This window comes from Lasioglossum baleicum, chromosome 20, assembly GCF_051020765.1.
Source record: "Lasioglossum baleicum chromosome 20, iyLasBale1, whole genome shotgun sequence".
NCBI lineage: Eukaryota > Metazoa > Arthropoda > Insecta > Hymenoptera > Halictidae > Lasioglossum > Lasioglossum baleicum.
The window spans coordinates 438,486-465,782 of record NC_134948.1 but is presented as its reverse complement, the minus strand read 5'-3'; the positions used below and the strand labels follow the sequence as shown (position 1 = coordinate 465,782).

Sequence of the window (27,297 nt, the reverse complement as noted above, 5' to 3'; positions counted from 1 at the left end):
CAAAGTGTCAATATAATTCTTTCTTCATATTTTATCTCGTCGATCGGAAACTCTCGCTAGACGATCTGGCCGGTTAACTTTAACGTCCGTCGAAAAGAACTTAAAGGGGACTGGACGACCGACAGATCGCGCGGTTTCGCACGAATCGACAATGAAGAAAAGAAAAAAGACATGGGGCGACCGACATAAAGGTTTTCATTGATATACCTTTTCTCTCTCCGCGGTGCTGTTCCGTGCGTGAACACACAAGTGTGTCTTTTGCGTCGTGTGACAATCAAGTTCGAAATAAGCCTCGCCAATAGAGGAGTATATATATGTATTATTAAAAAAAAAAATAATACATATAACCCGGTGGGATTTCTTTTTCTCTCTACTTCTATATAATTGAACCAAAAACCACGGGGGTACAGAAACGTTGCGCACGAAACGATTTATCATCGATCAAACACAAAACCAAATTAGAGACAGGAGAGAAAGAGAATAAGATCTCAAGACGCACATAGGCCGTCATCAATACGATTCAACGCGAACGTGGCGATGAAATGGCAATCGCACAGATTAGCGAGGACACGTCGACGATGGGGAATAATTCCGACCAGATCAAGTACGACGTGCTCATCCCGCACATTGCTGCGCTTTGCTCCGCTGTCCATCGATCATCAAAGCGTTCGGTGTGGAACGAGAGATCTCTTTCGTCTCTTCCCTCGAAGACTCGAACAGGAATTTGTTTGTCGAAATCGCCGGCAACGACGACCCTCCGCCGTATGGCAATTATAACGTAGAGTTAAGAAACTCATCCACGCACAGGCATATTCTCTCCCTGGGGCTTAACATTGCCACACCACACACACTCTGTGTGCCACACAGTATTCTTTCTTTCTTTTATAATTTGTGTGTCCATCTCTGTAGTCTCGCGAGACTCTTGTAAATATACCTCTTTCGTATACGCATCATTTCAGGCGACGTCGGGAGCGCGTTAAATGTTCATGAGTGGAAACGCTTCTTTCCGCAAGGCGAATCGTTTCGCAGAGAAGGTGAGAGATTTGGAGATCCTCGTCGAAGCGGTGCCTTACGGGCGGTCGTATTTTCAATACGACTCACGACACCGTCGAAAACACTCACGCAAGTCCGAACGTAAGAAATACCAATCCCTACTTCGCCTCTCGTGGAAACTAGATATATATATTTGTATGTGTTTATATGACGCAATGCAAAAATTGGCAATTTTCACAGAACCGCGACAAACGCCGACGAAACGCCCATCATTCGCTCGTACGTAACATCTTTGCAACCCGACTCCGAAACGCTCTTTGGCGCCCTCCAAAAATATATTTGGAGAGGTAAGCGACGGCGGGGACTTACAAGAGCAACGCAAGCATTTTATGGTTACGTAAACGACCCTCAGCCAGGCGTGGTCCAGGAATTGTATCCGTGGACCGCAATGTGCGTTCGAAATGTCGATGTTCATGTGTCCTGCAGTTCACACGTTGACGCGCAATTAGCTGCGTTCTTCATCGACCCACGAGCCAAGTGATCCACCGTTCAGGGTAATCGTATATATTTTTGATTTACAAATCAATATATGTATATGTCTCTTGTTCTGCGGTTCGTAAGAACGCATTGTACCTGAACGCTCCAACCAGCGCGCGAAGGAGATTCATTCAGGCGTCGTTTTAAGGACGACACTATCGTCGTCCGTGGAAACGGAAAAAAAACCGTCAGATACACAACACATATCTGACGGCCGGGTGAACAGTACATTGAAAAACCGTTAATGTGGAAAACGCGGAGAGGAATATATTCTCTGAAAACGACGGGGATCGTAGACAACCCGATACTGGATCCAGAGATGTAATATTCCTCTCCTCTTCACTTCCATTTCATTTGGAATGATGTGAGAACGGAGGACTTCACAGCCGGCTCTGGCAGCGGTCATTCGTCCCAAGCTCTCGTGATGCGCACTATTGGGCCACACGCACGGAGTAGGGTGTCAGACTCACGACTGCTTTATAAAAGCGAGCATCACGAGCCGGACCGCTCTGGCGAATGTATAATATTATAATAAATGTATGTTCCGTCGTCAACGAACACCACGTGCGGCGCAGCAACGTTTCGTGCTCTTGGTTATACGCGAACTCGATACAAATAGAGAGCGGGACTCACAGCCGGCTCTGGCAGTGGTCATTCGTCCCACGCTCTCGCGGTGCGCACTATTGGGCCACACGCACGGAGTAGGGTGTCAGACTCACGACTGCTTTAAAGGCGAGCATCACGAGCCGGTCCTTCACGTCTCGTCTATCTTCTCGATGTTCGCGAACGATAACACAAACGCGTGCAACCGCGCGTTTTCCACGGGTTACCCTGAGATTTTGTTTGTCCTCTTCGAGACACCGTTTCGAACGGACGACTCCGGACATATACCTACAACACAGAGGCGAAGACCGACCGCAGGACCGACCGCAGGACCGACCGCAGAACCGAAGGAAGCGAATCATCGACCGCTTACATCCCTGTTCATGCGCTACCGGTAAGATATGTCCGTATATACAAGTGTAGAGAGCCTCCGCGACGCAGAGAACACCACAGGCGTTATTACATACGGTATAACACAACACTCTTTGACACGAGGTATTTTTCAAAGAGAACGCCCACCCGGTGGCGGGTGAAAGAAAACATCGGTGTGTGATATCGCAACGACGGGTATTTCTATATTCGTGTGTCGATCTGCAGCATTCAGCGTCCGACGAGATATCGTACGTACCTGATCGTTCGAGTTTGCAAATGCGAACGTCGGTAATGTTGACGATTCCCGAAGACCCGAAGTACAGGCTCTTCAGCACTCACTCCCCAATACAAGTAAACGATACCACACAACACGATGCTCTCTCCACCTTCACGCAAGCACCGTATATCCTGGCCCGTCGTTCTCAATCCCATTGTCGAAAGAGACTCTTGTGTGCCGTATATATATACGCCGTGTTAAAGCACAACATGGTGTTTCTCTGGCTGGCTCTCTTGCGCCTTTTTGTCATTTCACCAACGGATGGGAGCATCGCGCCGCGTTTGAGTAACTATGTACTCTGTGTAAAACGCAAAAGCGCGACCTCCTCGCGTAAGCCGTTGGTGAGATGTTTTTGCATGGGGAGTAGTCGTGTCGCTATTGACGCTCTTTATTCGCTACTCCCCTTTATATTTTCTTCATCGCATGAGACGATGACACAGGAGAGTGAAATTCTTTTTATATCAATATCCCTTGTTACTCTCCTGTCGTTCTTTTCTGTTTGTGACGAAGAGTTTTCCTCTTGTCTGTTTTTGTTTCACAGCTTGCGTTCCCATTTTTGTTGTATATATTTATATACTTTTTCTTTTTTTTGGATCTTATGGACGATTTGTTTATTTTAATGATCCTTCCGCAGGTTCACCTACGGAAACCTTCCCCGACGGCACAGTCTGCCCGAGCCCACCGCAGGACCCAGCTAGCCGAGCCCCAGCCCGACACGTTATGGGCTAACGCAATGCTTGGCTCAGCGTTGAGACCAAATCAGGACGATATAGCCTGGCCCCTGTGCACAAAAGGGCGCGATTTTCACCTGCCGGGGGCTCGAGCCCATAGCCTGACGGCCGGGCTGGGATTCAGCCTGTTTTTGAGAGGGCAGCACGGTATCACACTAATGTGGCCAATCAGTGCTTCGATTGGGCCCAACTTTTCTCGCGCATGCGCGACACAGGGCGGGTTGCATCAATGTGGCAGTACTTTGCAAATGCGTAGCAGTCTCCCTTGTTACCGACAAAAGTATAATAATTTAATAAATAAGACCTTTGAGGGCGATTGCTGCCTAGATTGACCTTTATCTGGCGTTTTTGACTACTGAAAAACCCGTGTTTGTATTATCACGCAATGAGAACGCGAATCCCGCACCCTTGCAATCTTGCAAATCGGCTGAATCCTAGCCCGGCCGGCAGGACCTGGGCTTATAGCCCTCGGCAGGTGAAAATCGCGCCCTTTTGTGCACAGGTGCCAGGCTGAAACCGAGCCGGTGTGCCGTCGGGGTTGTTACGACTTTTACTTCCTCTAAATGATCAAGTTTGGTCATCTTCCCGGCAACATCGGCAATGCCGAAACATTGCCGCGTACTAGTCCGAAGACCTCACTAAATCATTCAATCGGTAGTAGCGACGGGCGGTGTGTACAAAGGGCAGGGACGTAATCAACGCGAGCTTATGACTCGCGCTTACTGGGAATTCCTCGTTCATGGGGAATAATTGCAAGCCCCAATCCCTAGCACGAAGGAGTTTCAACGGGTTACCCGGGCCTTTCGGCCAGGGAAAACACGCTGATTCCTTCAGTGTAGCGCGCGTGCGGCCCAGAACATCTAAGGGCATCACAGACCTGTTATTGCTCAATCTCGTGCGGCTAGAAGCCGCCTGTCCCTCTAAGAAGATTTGTTTGTACGTTGGTAGTAAAAACCCACCGACAGAAGCCGGGGGCCTTCGAGATACCATAAGTTACGTCTATTTAGCAGGCTAGAGTCTCGTTCGTTATCGGAATTAACCAGACAAATCGCTCCACCAACTAAGAACGGCCATGCACCACCACCCACCGAATCAAGAAAGAGCTATCAATCTGTCAATCCTTCCGCGGTGTCTGGGCCTGGTGAGGTTTCCCGTGTTGAGTCAAATTAAGCCGCAGGCTCCACTCCTGGTGGTGCCCTTCCGTCAATTCCTTTAAGTTTCAGCTTTGCAACCATACTTCCCCCGGAACCCAAAAGCTTTGGTTTCCCGGAAGCTGCCCGCCGAGTCATCGTAGGAACTTCGGCGGATCGCTAGCTGGCATCGTTTATGGTTAGAACTAGGGCGGTATCTGATCGCCTTCGAACCTCTTACTTTCGTTCTTGATTAATGAAAACATTTTTGGCAAATGCTTTCGCTTCTGTCCGTCTTGCGACGATCCAAGAATTTCACCTCTAACGTCGCAATACGAATGCCCCCATCTGTCCCTATTAATCATTACCTCGGGGTTCCGAAAACCAACAAAATAGAACCGAGGTCCTATTCCATTATTCCATGCACACAGTATTCAGGCGAAGATAGCCTGCTTTGAGCACTCTAATTTGTTCAAAGTAAACGTACCGGCCCACCTCGACACTCAGTGAAGAGCACCGCGATGGGATATTAGTTGGACCGCCCCGTGAAGAGCAAGCCCACCGGTAGGACGTACCACATAATGCCAGTTAAACACCGCGAGTGGTGAACCGACACTGTGACACACAGATTCAACTACGAGCTTTTTAACTGCAACAACTTTAATATACGCTATTGGAGCTAGAATTATCGCGGCTGCTGGCACCAGACTTGCCCTCCATTGGATCCTCGTTAAAGGATTTAAAGTGTACTCATTCCCATTACGGGGCCTCGGATGAGTCCCGTATCGTTATTTTTCGTCACTATCTCCCCGTGCCGGGAGTGGGTAATTTGCGCGCCTGCTGCCTTCCTTGGATGTGGTAGCCGTTTCTCAGGCTCCCTCTCCGGAATCGAACCCTGATTCCCCGTTACCCGTTACAACCATGGTAGGCGCAGAATCTACCATCGACAGTTGATAAGGCAGACATTTGAAAGATGCGTCGCCGGTGCTCGAAGACCATGCGATCAGCACAAAGTTATTCAGAGTCACCAAAGCAAACGATGGACGAACGTTACCGCCCGCCACCGATTGGTTTTAATCTAATAAAAGCGTTTCTACCATCTCTGGTCGGAACTCTGTTTTGCATGTATTAGCTCTAGAATTACCACAGTTATCCAAGTAAATGTGGGTACGATCTAAAAAACCATAACTGATTTAATGACTGACATTAATGTACTGAGACATGCATGGCTTAATCTTTGAGACAAGCATATGACTACTGGCAGGATCAACCAGGGAGCTTCGACAATTTTTGTCGTTTTTTCAATATATCTATATATATAAAAGCGAAGTCCTGACTCACCTATCAACGCCCAGGCTAAACCCTTGGACTTAGAAAGCTGAAATTTTGCACAGAGGTTTCCCTTATGATCTATACAAGGGATAAGAAAGGATATTTCGAAATTCAATCCCCAAGGGGGTGAAAAGGGGTTGCAACGTTTGTATGAGGAATACTTTGTTCGTAGTCGGATTTACTTCATACTTGGTCTTAATGCTCTTTGATACAAATAATCAAACACCTGTTTCGGCATTTTTAAAAATTCGACCTCTAAGGGGGTGAAAAGGGGTTGCAATTTTTGTATGAGGAATATTTTGTACGTGGTCGGATTTGCTTGAAACTTGGTCCAAATGCTCTTTGATATAATTAATCATACACCTGTTTCGGCATTTTAAAAAATTGATCCCCTAGGAGGGTGAAAAGGAGTTTTGAAATCTAAGATGGCGGCATGACATAAAATTAAAACTCTATAGGGGTGAATGGGGGGTTCAAAGGTTTTATAGAGTAACAATATTAATTTCCGAGGGCATTAAACGGTTTTCTGTGCCAGCGAACCCGCGGGAAAAAGCTAGTAATAAATATGTGTCTTTTCGTCGCCAGCACTTTCAGAAACAGGTCGACGACACTCTCTTAGTTTTGTATAAAAATTCCTTTTTACTCGTTCGAATTCTCAAAGAACCTTTCGAACGAGTTTATATCATATTCCTCCCTCTCTCTTCTCTTATAGTTTTGTATAAATTCATTTTTACTCGTTCGAATTCTCAGAGAACCTTTCGAACGAGTTTATTCCTCCTCTCTCTCTCTCTCTCTCTCTCTCTCTCTCTCTCTCTCTCTCTCTCTCTCTCTCGTCTCGTAAGTTTTGTATAAATTCATTTTTACTCGTTCGAATTCTCAGAGAACCTTTCGAACGAGTTTATATCATATTCCCACCTTCCTTCTTTCCTTTCCTTCTTAACCTCGAACAAATTCCTTTGCCAGATTCCTGCGTTCTCGGTTTATATTTTTCTCATAACATCACAAATCATAAAGTGCATGAAATTCCTTTTTAATATTTCCCTTTTGCGTTTCTCTCGAGAACAAATTCCTTTTCAATATATTTCCTTGTGTTCTCAGGTTGAGCTAACATCAGTAGCACGAGTATCCCACGTAGCACGTAACCACGGGCGCTGGACAATCGACACAAGTGCCGAGGAAGCGCGAACAGGACGCATGCTGGACTTTGGGTGTAACAATGCCCCTCCGAAAGCCAACCTCATTATATTAACTTTACGTTTCTCTGCAAACATTTAGTTTGACTTCTATCTTAGTTTTAGTTTCTCTCAAACTCTTTCCATAACTATCCCAAACTTTTAGCTCGGATAGAAGAGTTGATGCTCAGTTAGTACGAGTATACACATCAGTGCATACAAGTCACCAACCTCCTCGATGGGAGGCTCGCCACATAAGGGCCATGCGGTCTTAGACACCAACCCGTGGCAACGCTGTGTAGAGAAAAGTTCGAAACGAAGTACGGAACGAAACAGTCGAGACCGAAGTCTCGAGGCGCCGTGAACTGCTTCTCGACCGAGATCGTAGAATAGCCCCAAGCGCGCGCTGAACCGCCCGACTCGCCGAACCGTCGAGTCTCTTAAGGATACCGAACGGCCGGCAAGGACGCCGGCGCCGCGCGGTGAATAGCACGCGCGCTTATGGGCGCAAACCGCCGTGGCAACAGCCCATCCGGCGGGGCTGTTGGGACTTAGAAAAATTTTTGCATGAAAAATTTGTTTGTACAACACAATAAATATTTATATTTCCAGGATATTTAACACAAAATATTCAACTTTTCATATACTATCTCGACACTTTGAACATTTTTCAAGTCCAACCGCCAAGAGTAAACTTTTTTCCCCACGCTCCCACACGACTTTAATCGTTATATCCACGCACAATACCGCGTTTCATCAATATTTCTCGAGTTTCCAAGCTCTCGGACGCGTATTGTTCCAATTTTTGAGAAATATTGCTCCGACCGCCAAGAGTAAACTTGTCTTTCCGGCTTACTCGGACAATTATAAATATTAGATCATCGTGTGATAAAGCATTTTAACGATAAATATAATGTATGAAAGCGCTAGGATGAGTATTTATCGAGTTATTGAGAAATATTTTTCCGAGTTATATTTCGACGTGTACTAATCGTGTTCTATCGGTCCTGCGGGTAAACGGCGGGAGTCAGTTTTGGTCTGTACTGTTAGGTAGATCGTCCCCGAATATGTTTGCGATGCGCGTGTTTGGATTAACGAGTTTCCTTCTGTCCCTATTTTCCGGGTCCTAGAAGGTCCAGGGTTTTATTCCCTGGTGCGCCAACCCCTCCTCCAAGTGGTAGGACCTGGACACCCTCGGGTGACCAACGGGGCTCTGGTAAAATGAGCTCTTACGTGAGTGAGTCCTATGCGATCACCGTGGCTCTAGTATAAGAAAGAGTTCCTACGTGAGTGAGTCCTATGCGATCACCGTGACTCTAATATAAGAGAGAGCTCCTACGTGAGTGAGTCCTATGAGGCCACCGTGGCTCTAATATAAGAAAGAGCTCCTACGTGAGTGAGTCCTATGAGACCACCGTGGCTCTAATATAAGAAAGAGCTCCTACGTGAGTGGGTCCTATGAGATCACCGTGGCTCTAATATAAGAAAGAGCTCCTACGTGAGTGGGTCCTATGAGATCACCGTGGCTCTAATATAAGAAAGAGCTCCTACGTGAGTGAGTCCTATGAGGCCACCGTGGCTCTAATATAAGAAAGAGCTCCTACGTGAGTGAGTCCTATGCGATCACCGTGGCTCGCTTTGAATCGGAGAAATCCTCGCCGTGGTGTCGAAGGACCGGAGCGTAACCCGGTCGTACACCACGGGAGAAACTCCTAAGTGAGCGAAGCCTCCGGTAGTCCCACCGGAGCCTACACCCCGAGCCACGCGGCAAATGCCACGAGCCAAGATGAGGGTAGAGGAGTGACAAGCGGTGCGTAATGATATGAGCGCACCGCGCCGCCAGCATGTGAAACAGGCATGTGCTGGAAGGGCGACGCCTAGCCGGCGCGTGAGGAAGGCACGCGACGGCAAAGACACGTTTTAATGGAGGCGTGTAACCGCTTGCATGAATAATGTAGTCTAGAAGCAGCTACAAAGCCTCCGACGGAGGGAATTGAGCTAAACGTCGGAGGAACTCGCAGTCGAATGAAGAGGGCATTCAGAACTTGCGAATAGGAGCGAAAGACATGAGTCGAAATAGACGGGAACTACGACACCCGTCTAGTAATCTAGTAAGCAAGTGCTGGAGGCAATACGCCTCCAGCACTTAGAGGAATCGATGAGTACTATAGAGGCAACACGCCGCTGGTACTTATTGATTCCTATTTTGCTTTGAGCACTTTTGCAGATTTGCATGTTGTATGTCCAGCAATGTGCAGGGCGGCAAAAAAGATCCGACGGGGCGATGTTCTCCCCAATGAGCCTGCAGAGTCAGTGGCAACACGCCGCCAACTCGAAAAGACAATCCCAGAAGCAATACGCTGCTGGGACTTAGAAAAATCGGGTCACCCAAAAGCAATACGCCGCTGGGGACTCGATAAAATCGGGGGAAGCAACACGCCGCCGGAAGATAGCCGATAAACATGCAAGCGGAGGCGCCGTTGTCACTAAAATTATATAGAGGTGGACGCCGAGGTGACGCTCCAACGGAGCACTTAAAAGTGGAGGAGACAACCACTATAAGTACTTGTCTCCCATTTCCCTAGCCGCTGGGCCGTCCCACCCGACGTGCTAGCACCCTGTCGGAAACGAGCCGCTGCTGACCGAGGCCCGGAACTCCTGCGAGAGTCACACTGTGACCGCGGTTTCGAGCTCCATCGAGAGTCAGGCAGAGGCCAAAATTACAGAGAACAATTACAACTAGTCGCTCCGACAGGAGGATCCCTCCGTGCACTAACCTATACTCCTTCACTTTTCCAGCTGACCCGGGCACTGGGGGTCTACCAAACCAGCCGCGCTAAAAATTTACAAACATGATGGTCTCCTCAAGCTCAAAATACTCCGGAGGTAAACTCGCTCCCCATTCGGATCTCCGGGTGGGAGCTGGGCCGGGGGAGACTAACATGGAAGCGGTGAGAAGACTTCGGCCGGCAACACTTCGCCCGTCAGAGGTCGGAGGACAACGTGGGACACACACGGTCGCACCATCAGTCGAGACGCGGAGCCCCCGCGTAACGCGATCGACGACTGCGGCCGCCTCCCTCGCGAATTCTCATCACCGCGCTTCCTCCCTCTCCGCGCCGACGATGGTGCAGACCCAACGAGGTTCCGGTCTTCAGGCCGTCCAAAACCACCCGGGAAGGGAATCGGGAATTAGCTCCGCGATTAGCTCCGCGAACAGTCCCGCGATTGCGTGCGAAACCGCGTCCGTGCCCGCGTCGACCAGGGCTTCTGTGCCCGCAAGCGCTTCGTCTCCGCTCTCGACCAGCGTCCCCACTACCCACTCGAACGTACAACAAGGAGAAAGGCTCTCGGAGCCCGCGACCGCGAATGCGTACACGGGAATTAGGATAATGCAACTGAACATGCGACGTTCAGATGTAGTCAGCGGCGAAGTGCGTCAGCTTGTAGCCGAAAAGCGACTTGACGTTCTGTTATTGCAGGAAATGTACGTCAGGAAGCAGGGCGCGAGCAGCACTATTTGTAGCTTAGGAACCGGAGTGAGGATCGTGGCCGACCAAACACAAACTCCGTGGGCTGCCGTAGCCGTTTGTAACCCTCACTTCGACGTAGTATTCGTCTCGCAGCTCAGCAACTCCCACTGCGCGTGTGCAGAAGTGCTGGCACCCGGCTGCTCGTTCTACGCCGTATCGTGCTACTTTCAGTACTGCGACGAGATAGAGAAGCACCTCAGTCACCTCGAAATGGTGTTCCGTTCGCTGAGGGGGCAGAGAATGTTAGTTTCGTTAGACGCGAACGCGCGATCACCCCTCTGGGGCCCACAGACCGCCGACGACAGAGGAGCCCAGTTGGAAGCACTCATAGCATCGTTCAACATGGAAGTTGTGAACGACATCAAACAGCCGCCAACCTTCTGGACACCGGGAGGATCATCCTACATCGACGTGACATTGGCGTCACCATCAATGGCCGGACTCATCCGCGAATGGAACGTCAGGGACGACTGGACAACGAGCGACCACAGAGCCGTGGACATCAGACTGCGGGCACCAAAGAAGACTTCACCATCATCAGCAGGACGGAACGCAGCCAACACCAGATTCAACACGAAGAAAGCCAACTGGGAGAAGTTCGAGGAGCGCTTAGCCGATCTCTCCCGAACGAGACTGGCGCCCCTCGAACTGGAGTCGGCGGAAGGGGTCGAGAAAATGGCAGAAACGCTTGCAGACATCATAACTGATGCCTGCACAGCGTCGATGCCACGTAAACGTAAGTTTAGGAAGTCCAACCCGTGGTGGACGAAAGAGCTCACGGAGCTCAAGAAGGCCGCATACCAGCGGAGACGTGCCTTCCAGCAAGAAAGAGACGAGCTCGCTCGCCCCCAGAAGAAGCTGGCCTACCGCTCTTCGGTGCGTGAGTACAGCAGGGAGGTGAAGAAGGCGAAGCTCAAGAGCTGGCAGAAGTTCGTAACGTCGCACGGGAACGAGGAGCCCTGGGGTACCGTATACAAACTCCAGGCGAAGAAACTCCAAGTTCAGAGTGTGCTTAGCACACTCCGGCGTGATAATGGTCATACGACCAGCGCGGTAGAAACAGCTAAGTTGCTGCTGGAAGCACACGTCCCCGAAGATCGCGTAGAAGAAGATACGCCCGAGCAGCGTACGATTAGAGAAAGTGCACGGATCGCGCCAAGCACTGAAGACGCCCCTCCGTTCGTTAAAGAGGAAGTCATCGACGCGGTTAAGACCTTCAAAAATAATAAAGCACCGGGGCTTGACTGTATTGAAGTCGGAGTGCTAAAGGCAGCGGCCAAAGTCATTCCCGACCAACTGGTACGGCTCTTCAACGGGTGCCTTCAGTGGGGCGTCTTCCCCTCGATCTGGAAGGAGGGCTCCCTCAGAGTTCTCTTGAAGGGCGAAGGGAAAGACGTGAAGGACCCGAAATCATACCGACCGATTTGCCTCCTCTCTGTTGTAGGGAAACTATTCGAGAAACTCCTCAAGAGGAGAATAGACCAGACCGCGATGGCACCTGGCCAGATTTCCGATCGGCAGTACGGCTTCATGCCTAACAAATCGACAGAGCTCGCGATCGCCGAGCTACGCCGCATAGTTGATTCTACCGAGGATCGATATGCGGTGGGGCTGCTCTTCGACATTTCGGGCGCGTTCGACAACGTTTGGTGGCCCTTAGTACTACGGAGTCTAAGAGAGCGTGGCTGCCCGCGAAACGTATTCCAGGTGATCGCGAACTACTTCGACGACCGCAATGTGAGCATTGCGGTAGGAGAAGAGAGGGTCTCCAAGCGCGCCTCTAGAGGATGCCCTCAGGGCTCTGTCCTCGCACCGGCGTGCTGGAATCTTATGTTCGACGAACTCCTGAGAATACTCGAAGAATTGATCCCGGGTAAATTCATCGCGTACGCGGACGACCTCATCATAGTTATAACCGGGAACAGTAGGAAAGAGATAGAAGACAAGGCACAGCAAGCGGTCGACCAGATCGTAAGCTGGTGCAAATCCGCGAAGCTCGAACTGTCAGCCCGCAAAACGGAAGCAATCGTGCTTAAGAGCGGCTACATCGAGCAGAAATTATTAGGAAGCAGAGGAGGCTCGCGCCCGGATAGGAAACGAAAGACCGTTCGGCACAAGGCAAATCTCACGAACAGACCACCGACCATTCGAATAGGGCAAACTACAATCGCGTTCAAGTCCGCCGTGCGATACCTAGGCGTCCACTTCGATAGCGGCATGGGTGTCCGATCCCACTGCCAATACCTATGCGACAAGGTCGGGTCGCTCTTCGCGAAATTCGGGAAGCTCGCGAGAAGCCGATGGGGACTTAGATTCAGGGCTCTCTCCGTAATATATCGCGGAGTCTTCCTGCCGATGGCGACTTATGCAGCCGCCGGCTGGTCAGACTTGTGCGGAGAGAAAGAACTGAGAACGCTCAGGGGCATGCAGCGTCGTGCTCTTATTGCGGTGACTGGCGCATATCGCTGGTCATCGTGGGACAGCATGTGCGTCGTAGCTGGAGCGGTCCCGATCGACATCTTGCTAGAGCAGCGTAGGGCACTCTTCAAGACGAGGAACGGTATGGACGCCAGTTTCGGGAGCATCGTCGTACGCGCGGGAAACGACGATGCAAAAGATTTGTTACAGGCGGAAGCAGCGAAGGTGTGGCAGACCAAGTGGGATGCCTCCCACAAAGGCCGAACAACACACGCCTTCTTCAACGACATCGAAGAGCGGATGGAAGCGAAGTGGATGAGACCGAGCCACTACACATCGCAAGTGCTCACAGGCCACGGAAAATTCAACGCGCGACTCCATGCGTACGGAGCCATCGACAGCAGCAACTGCGCCTGCGGAAGCGAGGAGGACACAGTCGGACACTTCCTCCTCGACTGCCCGATCTTCGACCCTCAGAGGGAGGCTCTGCGAGACATAGTTCCCATCGGCGATTGGAGATGGCCGGAAGCGGCACATCACCTAGTATCGTCTCCAGAGACCTCCTCTCTGTTCGAAGAGTTCTGCCGCGAGACCCTGTGGCTGAAGGCACTTCAGGATCAGAAGTAGAGACAGACAAGTAAGAAGTAAGTAAGTGAAAAGTGCAAAGTGTAAAGTGTAAAGGAAAACTAAGTGTAAGTGAAAGCGCGAAGACTTAAATAAAATACCAAGGACAACGGGAAACTTGGACAAACCGGAGCGTCCTATCGAGCTGCATCGTAGCGCTCGGGAGGGCACGTCAGCCCCGCGAGAAGACTTGCGGATACACTGCCGCGCCGGACCTCCACCAAGGAACAGAAATGTTCCACCTTATTTTCAGGAGTCCCGCCTCTCCTCTTTTCCTACTTCCATCGCCCTTAAGGGTCGGGTGTGCGTGCGAGCGGCACGCAGCGAGTTCGCCTTCCCGTGGTTCCCCGTGAGCGTAGGCGACCGAGCGAGGAGCTATCCTCGATCGGCCGCCTGCGGCCAAAGAACTCGTCCACCGTACACGTCTCGGTGGCACTGCTGGATTTTTCCATTGCCCGCTCTACTTGAACAGTGGAGCCGCCTCGCTAAAAGTAGATATAAAATTTATGCTATGCGTATGCCTTAACGGCGAGGAAGCATATCCGATGTCTACCTTCGGGGAGGCCGGGTGCACATTAAATGTCCCTATTTTCCGGAGGGTCCTAGAAGGTCCAGGGTTTTATTCCCTGGTGCGCCAACCCCTCCTCCAAGTGGTAGGACCTGGACACCCTCGGGTGACCAACGGGGCTCTGGTAAAATGAGCTCTTACGTGAGTGAGTCCTATGCGATCACCGTGGCTCTAGTATAAGAAAGAGTTCCTACGTGAGTGAGTCCTATGCGATCACCGTGACTCTAATATAAGAGAGAGCTCCTACGTGAGTGAGTCCTATGAGGCCACCGTGGCTCTAATATAAGAAAGAGCTCCCACGTGAGTGAGTCCTATGAGACCACCGTGGCTCTAATATAAGAAAGAGCTCCTACGTGAGTGGGTCCTATGAGATCACCGTGGCTCTAATATAAGAAAGAGCTCCTACGTGAGTGGGTCCTATGAGATCACCGTGGCTCTAATATAAGAAAGAGCTCCTACGTGAGTGAGTCCTATGAGGCCACCGTGGCTCTAATATAAGAAAGAGCTCCTACGTGAGTGAGTCCTATGCGATCACCGTGGCTCGCTTTGAATCGGAGAAATCCTCGCCGTGGTGTCGAAGGACCGGAGCGTAACCCGGTCGTACACCACGGGAGAAACTCCTAAGTGAGCGAAGCCTCCGGTAGTCCCACCGGAGCCTACACCCCGAGCCACGCGGCAAATGCCACGAGCCAAGATGAGGGTAGAGGAGTGACAAGCGGTGCGTAATGATATGAGCGCACCGCGCCGCCAGCATGTGAAACAGGCATGTGCTGGAAGGGCGACGCCTAGCCGGCGCGTGAGGAAGGCACGCGACGGCAAAGACACGTTTTAATGGGGGCGTGTAACCGCTTGCATGAATAATGTAGTCTAGAAGCAGCTACAAAGCCTCCGACGGAGGGAATTGAGCTAAACGTCGGAGGAACTCGCAGTCGAATGAAGAGGGCATTCAGAACTTGCGAATAGGAGCGAAAGACATGAGTCGAAATAGACGGGAACTACGACACCCGTCTAGTAATCTAGTAAGCAAGTGCTGGAGGCAATACGCCTCCAGCACTTAGAGGAATCGATGAGTACTATAGAGGCAACACGCCGCTGGTACTTATTGATTCCTATTTTGCTTTGAGCACTTTTGCAGATTTGCATGTTGTATGTCCAGCAATGTGCAGGGCGGCAAAAAAGATCCGACGGGGCGATGTTCTCCCCAATGAGCCTGCAGAGTCAGTGGCAACACGCCGCCAACTCGAAAAGACAATCCCAGAAGCAATACGCTGCTGGGACTTAGAAAAATCGGGTCACCCAAAAGCAATACGCCGCTGGGGACTCGATAAAACCGGGGGAAGCAACACGCCGCCGGAAGATAGCCGATAAACATGCAAGCGGAGGCGCCGTTGTCACTAAAATTATATAGAGGTGGACGCCGAGGTGACGCTCCAACGGAGCACTTAAAAGTGGAGGAGACAACCACTATAAGTACTTGTCTCCCATTTCCCTAGCCGCTGGGCCGTCCCACCCGACGTGCTAGCACCCTGTCGGAAACGAGCCGCTGCCGACCGAGGCCCGGAACTCCTGCGAGAGTCACACTGTGACCGCGGTTTCGAGCTCCATCGAGAGTCAGGCAGAGGCCAAAATTACAGAGAACAATTACAACTAGTCGCTCCGACAGGAGGATCCCTCCGTGCACTAACCTATACTCCTTCACTTTTCCAGCTGACCCGGGCACTGGGGGTCTACCAAACCAGCCGCGCTAAAAATTTACAAACATGATGGTCTCCTCAAGCTCAAAATACTCCGGAGGTAAACTCGCTCCCCATTCGGATCTCCGGGTGGGAGCTGGGCCGGGGGAGACTAACATGGAAGCGGTGAGAAGACTTCGGCCGGCAACACTTCGCCCGTCAGAGGTCGGAGGACAACGTGGGACACACACGGTCGCACCATCAGTCGAGACGCGGAGCCCCCGCGTAACGCGATCGACGACTGCGGCCGCCTCCCTCGCGAATTCTCATCACCGCGCTTCCTCCCTCTCCGCGCCGACGATGGTGCAGACCCAACGAGGTTCCGGTCTTCAGGCCGTCCAAAACCACCCGGGAAGGGAATCGGGAATTAGCTCCGCGATTAGCTCCGCGAACAGTCCCGCGATTGCGTGCGAAACCGCGTCCGTGCCCGCGTCGACCAGGGCCTCTGTGCCCGCAAGCGCTTCGTCTCCGCTCTCGACCAGCGTCCCCACTACCCACTCGAACGTACAACAAGGAGAAAGGCTCTCGGAGCCCGCGACCGCGAATGCGTACACGGGAATTAGGACAATGCAACTGAACATGCGACGTTCAGATGTAGTCAGCGGCGAAGTGCGTCAGCTTGTAGCCGAAAAGCGACTTGACGTCCTGTTATTGCAGGAAATGTACGTCAGGAAGCAGGGCGCGAGCAGCACTATTTGTAGCTTAGGAACCGGAGTGAGGATCGTGGCCGACCAAACACAAACTCCGTGGGCTGCCGTAGCCGTTTGTAACCCTCACTTCGACGTAGTATTCGTCTCGCAGCTCAGCAACTCCCACTGCGCGTGTGCAGAAGTGCTGGCACCCGGCTGCTCGTTCTACGTCGTATCGTGCTACTTTCAGTACTGCGACGAGATAGAGAAGCACCTCAGTCACCTCGAAATGGTGTTCCGTTCGCTGAGGGGGCAGAGAATGTTAGTTTCGTTAGACGCGAACGCGCGATCACCCCTCTGGGGCCCACAGACCGCCGACGACAGAGGAGCCCAGTTGGAAGCACTCATAGCATCGTTCAACATGGAAGTTGTGAACGACATCAAGCAGCCACCAACCTTCTGGACACCGGGAGGATCATCCTACATCGACGTGACATTGGCGTCACCATCAATGGCCGGACTCATCCGCGAATGGAACGTCAGGGACGACTGGACAACGAGCGACCACAGAGCCGTGGACATCAGACTGCGGGCACCAAAGAAGACTTCACCATCATCAGCAGGACGGAACGCAGCCAACACCAGATTCAACACGAAGAAAGCCAACTGGGAGAAGTTCGAGGAGCGCTTAGCCGATCTCTCCCGAACGAGACTGGCGCCCCTCGAACTGGAGTCGGCGGAAGGGGTCGAGAAAATGGCAGAAACGCTTGCAGACATCATAACTGATGCCTGCACAGCGTCGATGCCACGTAAACGTAAGTTTAGGAAGTCCAACCCGTGGTGGACGAAAGAGCTCACGGAGCTCAAGAAGGCCGCATACCAGCGGAGACGTGCCTTCCAGCAAGAAAGAGACGAGCTCGCTCGCCCCCAGAAGAAGCTGGCCTACCGCTCTTCGGTGCGTGAGTACAGCAGGGAGGTGAAGAAGGCGAAGCTCAAGAGCTGGCAGAAGTTCGTAACGTCGCACGGGAACGAGGAGCCCTGGGGTACCGTATACAAACTCCAGGCGAAGAAACTCCAAGTTCAGAGTGTGCTTAGCACACTCCGGCGTGATAATGGTCATACGACCAGCGCGGTAGAAACAGCTAAGTTGCTGCTGGAAGCACACGTCCCCGAAGATCGCGTAGAAGAAGATACGCCCGAGCAGCGTACGATTAGAGAAAGTGCACGGATCGCGCCAAGCACTGAAGACGCCTCTCCGTTCGTTAAAGAGGAAGTCATCGACGCGGTTAAGACCTTCAAAAATAATAAAGCACCGGGGCTTGATTGTATCGAAGTCGGAGTGCTAAAGGCAGCGGCCAAAGTCATTCCCGACCAACTGGTACGGCTCTTCAACGGGTGCCTTCAGTGGGGCGTCTTCCCCTCGATCTGGAAGGAGGGCTCCCTCAGAGTTCTCTTGAAGGGCGAAGGGAAAGACGTGAAGGACCCGAAATCATACCGACCGATTTGCCTCCTCTCTGTTGTAGGAAAGCTATTCGAAAAACTCCTCAAGAGGAGAATAGACCAGACCGCGATGGCACCGGGCCAGATTTCCGATCGGCAGTACGGCTTCATGCCTAACAAATCGACAGAGCTCGCGATCGCCGAGCTACGCCGCATAGTTGATTCTACCGAGGATCGATATGCGGTGGGGCTGCTCTTCGACATTTCGGGCGCGTTCGACAACGTTTGGTGGCCCTTAGTACTACGGAGTCTAAGAGAGCGTGGCTGCCCGCGAAACGTATTCCAGGTGATCGCGAACTACTTCGACGACCGCAATGTGAGCATTGCGGTAGGAGAGGAGAGGGTCTCCAAGCGCGCCTCTAGAGGATGCCCTCAGGGCTCTGTCCTCGCACCGGCGTGCTGGAATCTTATGTTCGACGAACTCCTGAGAATACTCGAAGAATTGATCCCGGGTAAATTCATCGCGTACGCGGACGACCTCATCATAGTTATAACCGGGAACAGTAGGAAAGAAATAGAAGACAAGGCACAACAAGCTGTCGACCAGATCGTAAGCTGGTGCAAATCCGCGAAGCTCGAACTGTCAGCCCGCAAAACGGAAGCAATCGTGCTTAAGAGCGGCTACATCGAGCAGAAATTATTAGGAAGCAGAGGAGGCTCGCGCCCGGATAGGAAACGAAAGACCGTTCGGCACAAGGCAAATCTCACGAACAGACCACCGACCATTCGAATAGGGCAAACTACAATCGCGTTCAAGTCCGCCGTGCGATACCTAGGCGTCCACTTCGATAGCGGCATGGGTGTCCGATCCCACTGCCAATACCTATGCGACAAGGTCGGGTCGCTCTTCGCAAAATTCGGGAAGCTCGCAAGAAACCGATGGGGACTTAGATTCAGGGCTCTCTCCGTAATATATCGCGGAGTCTTCCTGCCGATGGCGACTTATGCAGCCGCCGGCTGGTCAGACTTGTGCGGAGAGAAAGAACTGAGAACGCTCAGGGGCATGCAGCGTCGTGCTCTTATTGCGGTGACTGGCGCATATCGCTGGTCATCGTGGGACAGCATGTGCGTCGTAGCCGGAGCGGTCCCGATCGACATCTTGCTAGAGCAGCGTAGGGCACTCTTCAAGACGAGGAACGGTATGGACGCCAGGTTCGGGAGCATCGTCGTACGCGCGGGAAACGACGATGCAAAAGATTTGTTACAGGCGGAAGCAGCGAAGATGTGGCAGACCAAGTGGGATGCCTCCCACAAAGGCCGAACAACACACGCCTTCTTCAACGACATCGAAGAGCGGATGGAAGCGAAGTGGATGAGACCGAGCCACTACACATCGCAAGTGCTCACAGGCCACGGAAAATTCAACGCGCGACTCCATGCGTACGGAGCCATCGACAGCAGCAACTGCGCCTGCGGAAGCGAGGAGGACACAGTCGGACACTTCCTCCTCGACTGCCCGATCTTCGACCCTCAGAGGGAGGCTCTGCGAGACATAGTTCCCATAGGCGATTGGAGATGGCCGGAAGCGGCACATCACCTAGTATCGTCTCCAGAGACCTCCTCTCTGTTCGAAGAGTTCTGCCGCGAAACCCTGTGGCTGAAGGCACTTCAGGATCAGAAGTAGAGACAGACAAGTAAGAAGTAAGTAAGTGAAAAGTGTAAAGTGTAAAGTGTAAGGGAAAACTAAGTGTAAGTGAAAGCGCGAAGACTTAAATAAAATACCAAGGACAACGTGAAACTTGGACAAACCGGAGCGTCCTATCGAGCTGCATCGTAGCGCTCGGGAGGGCACGTCAGCCCCGCGAGAAGACTTGCGGATACACTGCCGCGCCGGACCTCCACCAAGGAACAGAAATGTTCCACCTTATTTTCAGGAGTCCCGCCTCTCCTCTCTTCCTACTTCCATCGCCCTTAAGGGTCGGGTGTGCGTGCGAGCGGCACGCAGCGAGTTCGCCTTCCCGTGGTACCCCGTGAGCGTAGGCGACCGAGCGAGGAGCTATCCTCGATCGGCCGCCTGCGGCCAAAGAACTCGTCCACCGTACACGTCTCGGTGGCACTGCTGGATTTTTCCATTGCCCGCTCTACTTGAACAGTGGAGCCGCCTCGCTAAAAGTAGATATAAAATTTATGCTATGCGTATGCCTTAACGGCGAGGAAGCATATCCGATGCCTACCTTCGGGGAGGCCGGGTGCACATTAAATGTCCCTATTTTCCGGTGCAGAAGAAGAGGGATGATGTGGCGATGGATGCACGATGTGAGTATAGGTGTCAATGAAGTTTTGAATGAAAGAGAAATGGATGGTATGACAAGGAAAGAAGCGGAAGGATATATGAATGGTAAAATGAATCAAGTATGGCAGCAAAGATGGCATGAAAGTAGGAATGGACGGATTACTTATATGTATGTTACGAATGTGGATTTTGCGTGGAAAAATTTTAATTTTGATCCTGGATTGTATGCGTGTTTTCTCATGACCGGACATGGAAGTTTGAATGATTTCTTGTATAAACGAGGCTTGAGTGATACTAGAATGTGTGGATGTGGTGTAGGATTTGAGGATTGGAAACATGTGTTGGTTGAATGTGTCTGGTATGAGGATTTGCGTAATTTAAGAGATTGTGGCGTGAGTGTAAATGCTGATGGAAGTGTGGATGTGAGTGGAGTACTGGGGAGTAAGGCAACGTATGATTGTTTTTGTATGATGGCGAGAGATATGTTTGCGAGGCGTAGGGTAAAGATGAGAGAGAGAATGAATGAAGATGAATGATGCCTGGTGTGTAGAGACGCAGGGGGGATTCCTGCAGGTTGAGGGGCCGCCTGGATACGGTTTACCGGATCCTGATGGCTGATCCCTGTAAGGGCCTTTGGAGAGTAGCGTCTCCACGTACCCGAGGCGCTGGCCCACCAGTGCCGAGAGTGTAGGCTCTCAAACTGGGAGTAGCCTCGGCTATGAAAGGTCCCACCAGTAGACCTAAACTGGTACCACGGGGACCGGGTGCCCCTGGGGTGTATTCCCCAGCCCGGTCATGGGATGGACCATCGTGGGGGCAGTGGTTGAAAGCCAAATGCTGGCTAGGAGCCTTTTGAGGGCTCCGGCGGGTGAGCTGCGTCCCAACAGCTCGGGTACCGACCTGCTTAGCCGGTAGAGCGTGGGAAGCCGCTCGGCACCACCAGATGCCTGCTCCCCGGCCCTGCAGCTGACGAGCACTCTGGTAGTTCCTTCCTTACGGGGGGGACGCGCTGATTGGGCGTATCCCAATCCCTCGCCCATGGGGGCCGTGTGGGTGGACCTTTGGGGTAGGAACCACACGTAAAACCAAAATCTTGGAATGTCCCTATTTTCCGGGTCCTACAAGGTCCAGGGTTCTATTCCCTGGTGCACCAACCCCCCCTCCACGCGGAAGGACCTGGAAACCTTCGGGTTACTAACGGGGCTCTGGTATGGAACGAGGGAGCTCCTGCGTGAGTGATTTTGCAATCACCGCGGCTCCCCGGGTGAACGACAGACCACACGGCGTTCACCCATAAAGCTGCTTGTCGTGAGCTACCCTATCCCTATGGCCCCATAGGGCAACGGATGCCGCTTGCAGCAAAGGAGTGTGGTACCTTATAAAGGGAAATAAATGCCTACGGGAACTCTTACGAGAGTGCGAGGCGACTGCGCGCGATCGCGCCGATAGAGGTAGCACCGCGGTCTATGCTGTCTAATCGAACCCCAGTGATTGAAGACTGGAATAGTGGCCATTTTGTCCATAGGATGGCCACTCTTATTCACTCAATCCTCCGTCATCAAACTTTCGGTGACGGTGCGAAAGTGCTGCCGAAAACGAGTAACAAGTAACCAGTATAAGAGGAGGCAAGAGAAGACAGTATGGGCTCCTGCGTGAGTGCTGCTAATATCGCCGAGATCGTCAGCGCAGCGCTTGGCACCGTGGTTCCCGAGCTGCTGAAGTACTCAGCATGTGGGGCATGCAGCCGCGGCACTGGACTCCTTCGTGAGTCACAGCCGAGATAACGACCTGCGTGCCCTCCCTGCCCAACCCTGCGGAATCGTGTATACCCTGCCCCAGTTATCCTGTGACCGAGGTCCGGGGCTCCTGCGGAGCTGCACGTTTCCACGGCTGGGGCGATAAAGCCAAGAGCTCCTTCGTGAGTCACAACGTGACCGAGGCTCGAGGCGAGGCTTAGAGCTCCTTCGAGAGTCACTCCCTCTAGTAGTGACCGAGGCTCGAGGCCTCAGCCTGAAGCTCCTTCGTGAGTCACAAAGTGACCGAGGCTCGAGGCTTTAGTACTGGGCGACGACCATCGTCGCCGGATTGCCTCTCTAACGAAAGGCAGTCGACCGGCAGAAGGCGCACCCTACGACCCCAGCAGGCGGCACTTGTACAAGTACTCGTGCTGTTACCTCGTAGGGTGAAATAAAACGACAAGGTGAGCGTCCCACCTAAAGTCAACCTGCTCGGCGTGCCAGACTATCCCGTCGAAGCACGTCGCTAACCTCTCCAAACCTTCCTCCACCTCCCCTCCTGCATTCCCGTCGCCTGAAAGGGTCGGGTGTGCGTGCGAGCGGCACGCAGCGAGTTCGCCTTCCCGTGGTTCCCCGTGAGCGCGGCGTTTGGGCGGGTGTAGAGGACCATATTTTCTCCCAAACGCATGCGGCCAAAGAACTCGTCCACTGTATACGTCTCAGTGGCACTGCTGGATTTTTCCATCGCCCCTTCTACTTGAACAGTGGAGCCGCCTCGCTAAAATTTAGATATAAAATTTATGCTATGCGTATGCCTTAAGGGCGAGGAAGCATATCCGATGTCTACCTTCGGGAGGCCGGGTGCACATTAAATGTCCCTATTTTCCGGCGGGGACAGCTGAAGGCCTTCTCGTGGGTTCGAGAAGAGCGCCTCTGGCGTCCTACGCATGATGTATGTACTCACTGAGCTGCCGTGGTGCCGGTGGCTATGACCCAAAGTGAGAAACGACCAGCTTTTGCTCGGTTCGTTTGCTGGTACGTAGAAGAACTAGACGTACCAGCGTGCCAGCCAAATCGCAAGGTGGATGCGATGGCGTGTGAGGAAGGCGATTGAGTGCATCTATCGGATGTATCTTGTGTTTTGTACTCTTTCGAAAGCAACACGCCGCTGGTACTTGGGAAACATGCACGTGTGTAGCGACTTGCTAAGGGATGGGCTCTGATTCCCCGGAGAGGCCGAAGTTGTAAAGGGACACTATGTGTCCTAGCTGCGCTTGAGCCTCCACGTGGTCCCGCTGGATGGCAGGCTCTTCGGAGTCGAGCGAACGAAACGAAGCGCAGTGGAGTGGAGGAGATAACCACTCAAAGTCCACGTCTCCCACGTGTTAAGCCGTGCGTGGCGACCCTTGTCGTCGGAAAAGAGGAGCCTGGGATCTGAGGGGGCCCACCTCTGCGGGGGTGACGTCGCCCAACACGTACCTTCGGCCTCGGCTTCGGCTAGATGGGCGGCTAGGCGAAAAAAGTAACCCTATACCTAGTCAATCGGCTTGGAAGCTCCATTAGACTCGGTCGAAGTGGAATTCCGCAGGGCGAGGAAGTGGATGGTGGTTGAGTAATTGGCCACCAATATATCCGCTGACTATATTCTGGGTGATGCATCAACTTAGCGGGACATTCGGTCCCGCGGTTCCATTTGAGGGTCCAAGGAGGCCGGTGCACGCAGCGGAATGAAGTGAGTCTTATTTCATATGGATACACGAAATAAAAAACGGCGAGTCAAGTCGACGGGACCAGTGCCAGATGAAACTGAGCATGAAGTCGTCGCAGCAGGGGTGGCGGTAGCTGGAACCAGCGGAACTGCCTCTGTGTCAGTCAAAATCGAGAGGACCGAGGACGAGCTACAAGTTAGCCAGCCTAGCGTGACCCTCGAGAGGTGCGATGCACAGAAGGAGAAGGCGATAGCACCAGACGGGAAACCGAAGTGCAAGTCGGCTCCGAAGTCGAAGAAGGAGAGCTCCTCTCAGTCCGGGGAGGGCTCTAAGGAGCAGAGGCAGGTTGTCAACCTCGCCAATGCGAAAGGCAAAGAACTCCAAGGGGGTAAAAACCCGAAGAGCGAACTCCGCCAAAAGAAGGCAGGGATTGTCCCTTCTTCTAAAAAGGACACGCAAACCGTCAACGGCGCACCAGCCAAGACGGGGAGCAAGCGACTGGGAGGGAAACCGGTGGAGGCGGTTTCCGGGCCCATAGCACGGGCCCTCGATCTCATAAGAGGCGAGGGCTTCAAGCAGGTCGCGGCCATCACGAGGTGTTGTGCCCTTGAGAAATCGAGGATCACAAAAGACGCCTCGGCTGCGATCGTGCAACACGCTAATACGCTCAACGAGCTGGTCCAGGAGCTTATTCATCGGAATAGCTTCCTCGAAGGACAGCTTGCAGCGGTCAGGGCAGATAGAGCTAGACCGTCTGGAGAGAGAGTAGCGACCGAGTCGCGGACCGCCCCGCGGTCCAAAGCGACCGGTATAGCTGGACAGCGTGCTCACTCGACCTACGCTCAGGCAGTGAAGGTCGAGTGCCGAAAGGTCTCCCCAGACGCGGTAAAGCCACCACAACATGTGGTAAGGATCTTTCCGCCGAAGGGCAAAGAGCAGAGCAGCGAAGCGACTAAGCGGACTGTTCTTGCTCTAGTGAAACCTGCGAAGGAGAAGATCCGCGTGAGGTCAGTCCGACTCATCCACTCCGGTGGCATCGTAGTCGAGACCGAGCGCAAGGAGGATCTTCAAGCCTTCACGGGGAGTAAGGGGCTGAAAGATAAAGGACTCTCGGTCTCTACGCCAACGAAACGGAACCCGTCACTGATAGTGTACGATGTTCCGAAGACGATGGCGAGAGAAGAGGTTGCATCCAATCTGTGGAAGCAGAACCTCACCGAGATGACTCAGAAAGAGTTTGCCTCTAACCTGAAGGTCGGTTACCAAGCCGGTCCCAAAGGCAGGGAGGCGACCAACTGGGTCATAGACGTCAGTCCGCAAGTTCGCCAGCGGCTGAAAAGTGGGGAAGGCCGGGTTTACGTTGGATGGTCAGCTTGTCGTGTACAGGACTATGTCACCGTTACCCGGTGCTTCAAATGCCAGAAGTTTGGCCATACGGCCAAACGGTGCAAGAACAAAGACGATGTCTGCGGTCACTGCGCTGAAAAGGGGCATACCTTTGCCACGTGTAGCAAGAGGAGTGGACAACCGGTCTGCTCTAATTGTAAGGAACGTGGTAAGCCGCACGGACATAAGTCCAGAGACAAGCTGTGCGCGTCCTATCAGGCCGCGTTACAGCAAGTTTTAGCTCGGACCGATTATGGTTGAGAGCGCCGAAGACAGACGACGGTCTCAGAGGTCGATTCGAATCGTGCAGCATAATATGCAGCGCGCTCGGATCGTTACCGATGAAATCAGATCTTTGCTGCATGCGAGAGGAGTTGATGTGTTGTTAGCTCAAGAGCCGTACAGCTGGGAAGGCAGAATGCCTGGGCTGCAGCGGACTACGAAGCTGGTTGCGGAAGGGGAACGACCGTCGGCAGCGATAGCTGTAACGAGTCGGGACTTGACCGTGACCAAGTTAGCACATCTGTGCGACACACATCTATCCTGCGCGTGCGTTAATGGCAATTTCGGTGTTTTTCACCTAGTCAGCCAGTACTTTCAATTCTCCGAGGAGATTGAACCAAGTCTGGCTCGACTTGAGACAGTTCTTGCGGCATTGAGCCACAGCCGAACCGTGATCGCAGCGGACGTCAACGCTAAGTCTCCCCTGTGGGGCAGTGCAACGACGGACGCGAGAGGCCGAATACTCGAAGAGTTCGTGGCCCAGCACGGCTTGGTTGTGTTGAACGAGACTGGTAGTATGCCCACGTACTCCAGTCCTTCGGGAGAGTCCTTTATAGATGTCACACTTGCGACACCCGACATGTCCGACAAAGTGCGAGGATGGAAAGTCCATAAGGACTTGACTTCCAGCGACCACCGAGTCATACAATTTTCGTTGCAGTTCTCAGCCACGGTTGGTAACCGGCACCGCGAAGGGCGGTTCCACCTGGATAGTGCGAACATGCAAAAATTCGATAGAGCGCTGCTGGAGAGCAAGAGGAATTTAACCCTCCGACCAAATGGTCGCGAGGAGGTTGAACAACTAGCACAGGAATTCGAGAGATCGATTGTCCATGCGTGCGAATCCTCTATGCGAACCAAGCAGTGGCACTCCAAGTCAGTCCCATGGTGGACACCTGAATTGACGAGACGGAAGAAGCGCGTCAACAGATGTAGACGCGCCTTCCAGAACCCGAGTTGTTCGGAGGAGGAGAAGGCGGCCCGACGAGCTGAGTATCTCGTGCAGAGAAAGGCATACTCGGCCGCCGTGAGAGTTGCGAGGTATCAAAGCTGGAAAGACTTTGTTACCGAGCAAGGGAACAATGAACCCTGGGGACTTGTTTACAAGATCGCCAGGGACAAGCTGAATGTTGAGACAGCGGTCTCCAACATCAGCACGAGCGAAGGACACACGATGGACTGGGAATCCACTGCGTTGGCGCTGCTGGAGTCGTTAGTTCCGGACGATTTGTCTGTGAGCGACACTCCCGAGCAAGCGCAGCTTAGACTGGAAGCCACTACCGAGCCGACGACTGAGGACGATCCTGCCTTCACTCGTTGGGAGCTTGACGAAGCGGTGAAAAGTCTTAAGCAACGCAAGTGCCCGGGCCTGGACAGAATAGAGCCAGAAGTATTGAAACGCTCCGCCGGAATATTCCGTGTCGAGTTGCTTCGGCTCTATAACAGCTGCCTTGAGTATGGGGTCTTCCCCTCCAGGTGGAAAGTCGGCTCTATCAGAACTATTCTGAAAGGGCACGGCAAACCGGAGACGGAGGTGAAGTCCTATCGACCTATTTGCTTACTATCCGTAGTAGGCAAAGTCCTTGAGAAGCTAATCGCTAGACGGTTAGCTGATTTGTTCCTACGCCATGAACATGCGTCTGACCGGCAATACGGATTTAGACCGGAGCGATCTACGGAAGATGCCGTAGTAAAGCTCAGGAGTCTGGTGTCCGGCTGCGAAGACAGGTATGTCATGGCGCTCGCCTTCGATATCTCGGGAGCATTTGACAATTTATGGTGGCCGAGCATCCTCAACG

General features: G+C 52.6%; 1 non-coding gene and 1 pseudogene across 1 annotated transcript; both read right to left on the bottom strand.

Annotated features, from left to right (window-relative positions):
* Positions 1-1,395: 1,395 nt before the first annotated feature.
* LOC143218989 (5.8S ribosomal RNA) lies at positions 1,396-1,550 on the bottom strand. The gene has a single exon (XR_013011226.1). It is a non-coding gene; the product is annotated as a 5.8S ribosomal RNA (ribosomal RNA).
* Positions 1,551-4,021: 2,471 nt separating this feature from the next.
* Positions 4,022-5,920, bottom strand: LOC143218987 (small subunit ribosomal RNA; annotated as a pseudogene).
* Between the last annotated feature and the right edge of the window lie 21,377 nt (positions 5,921-27,297).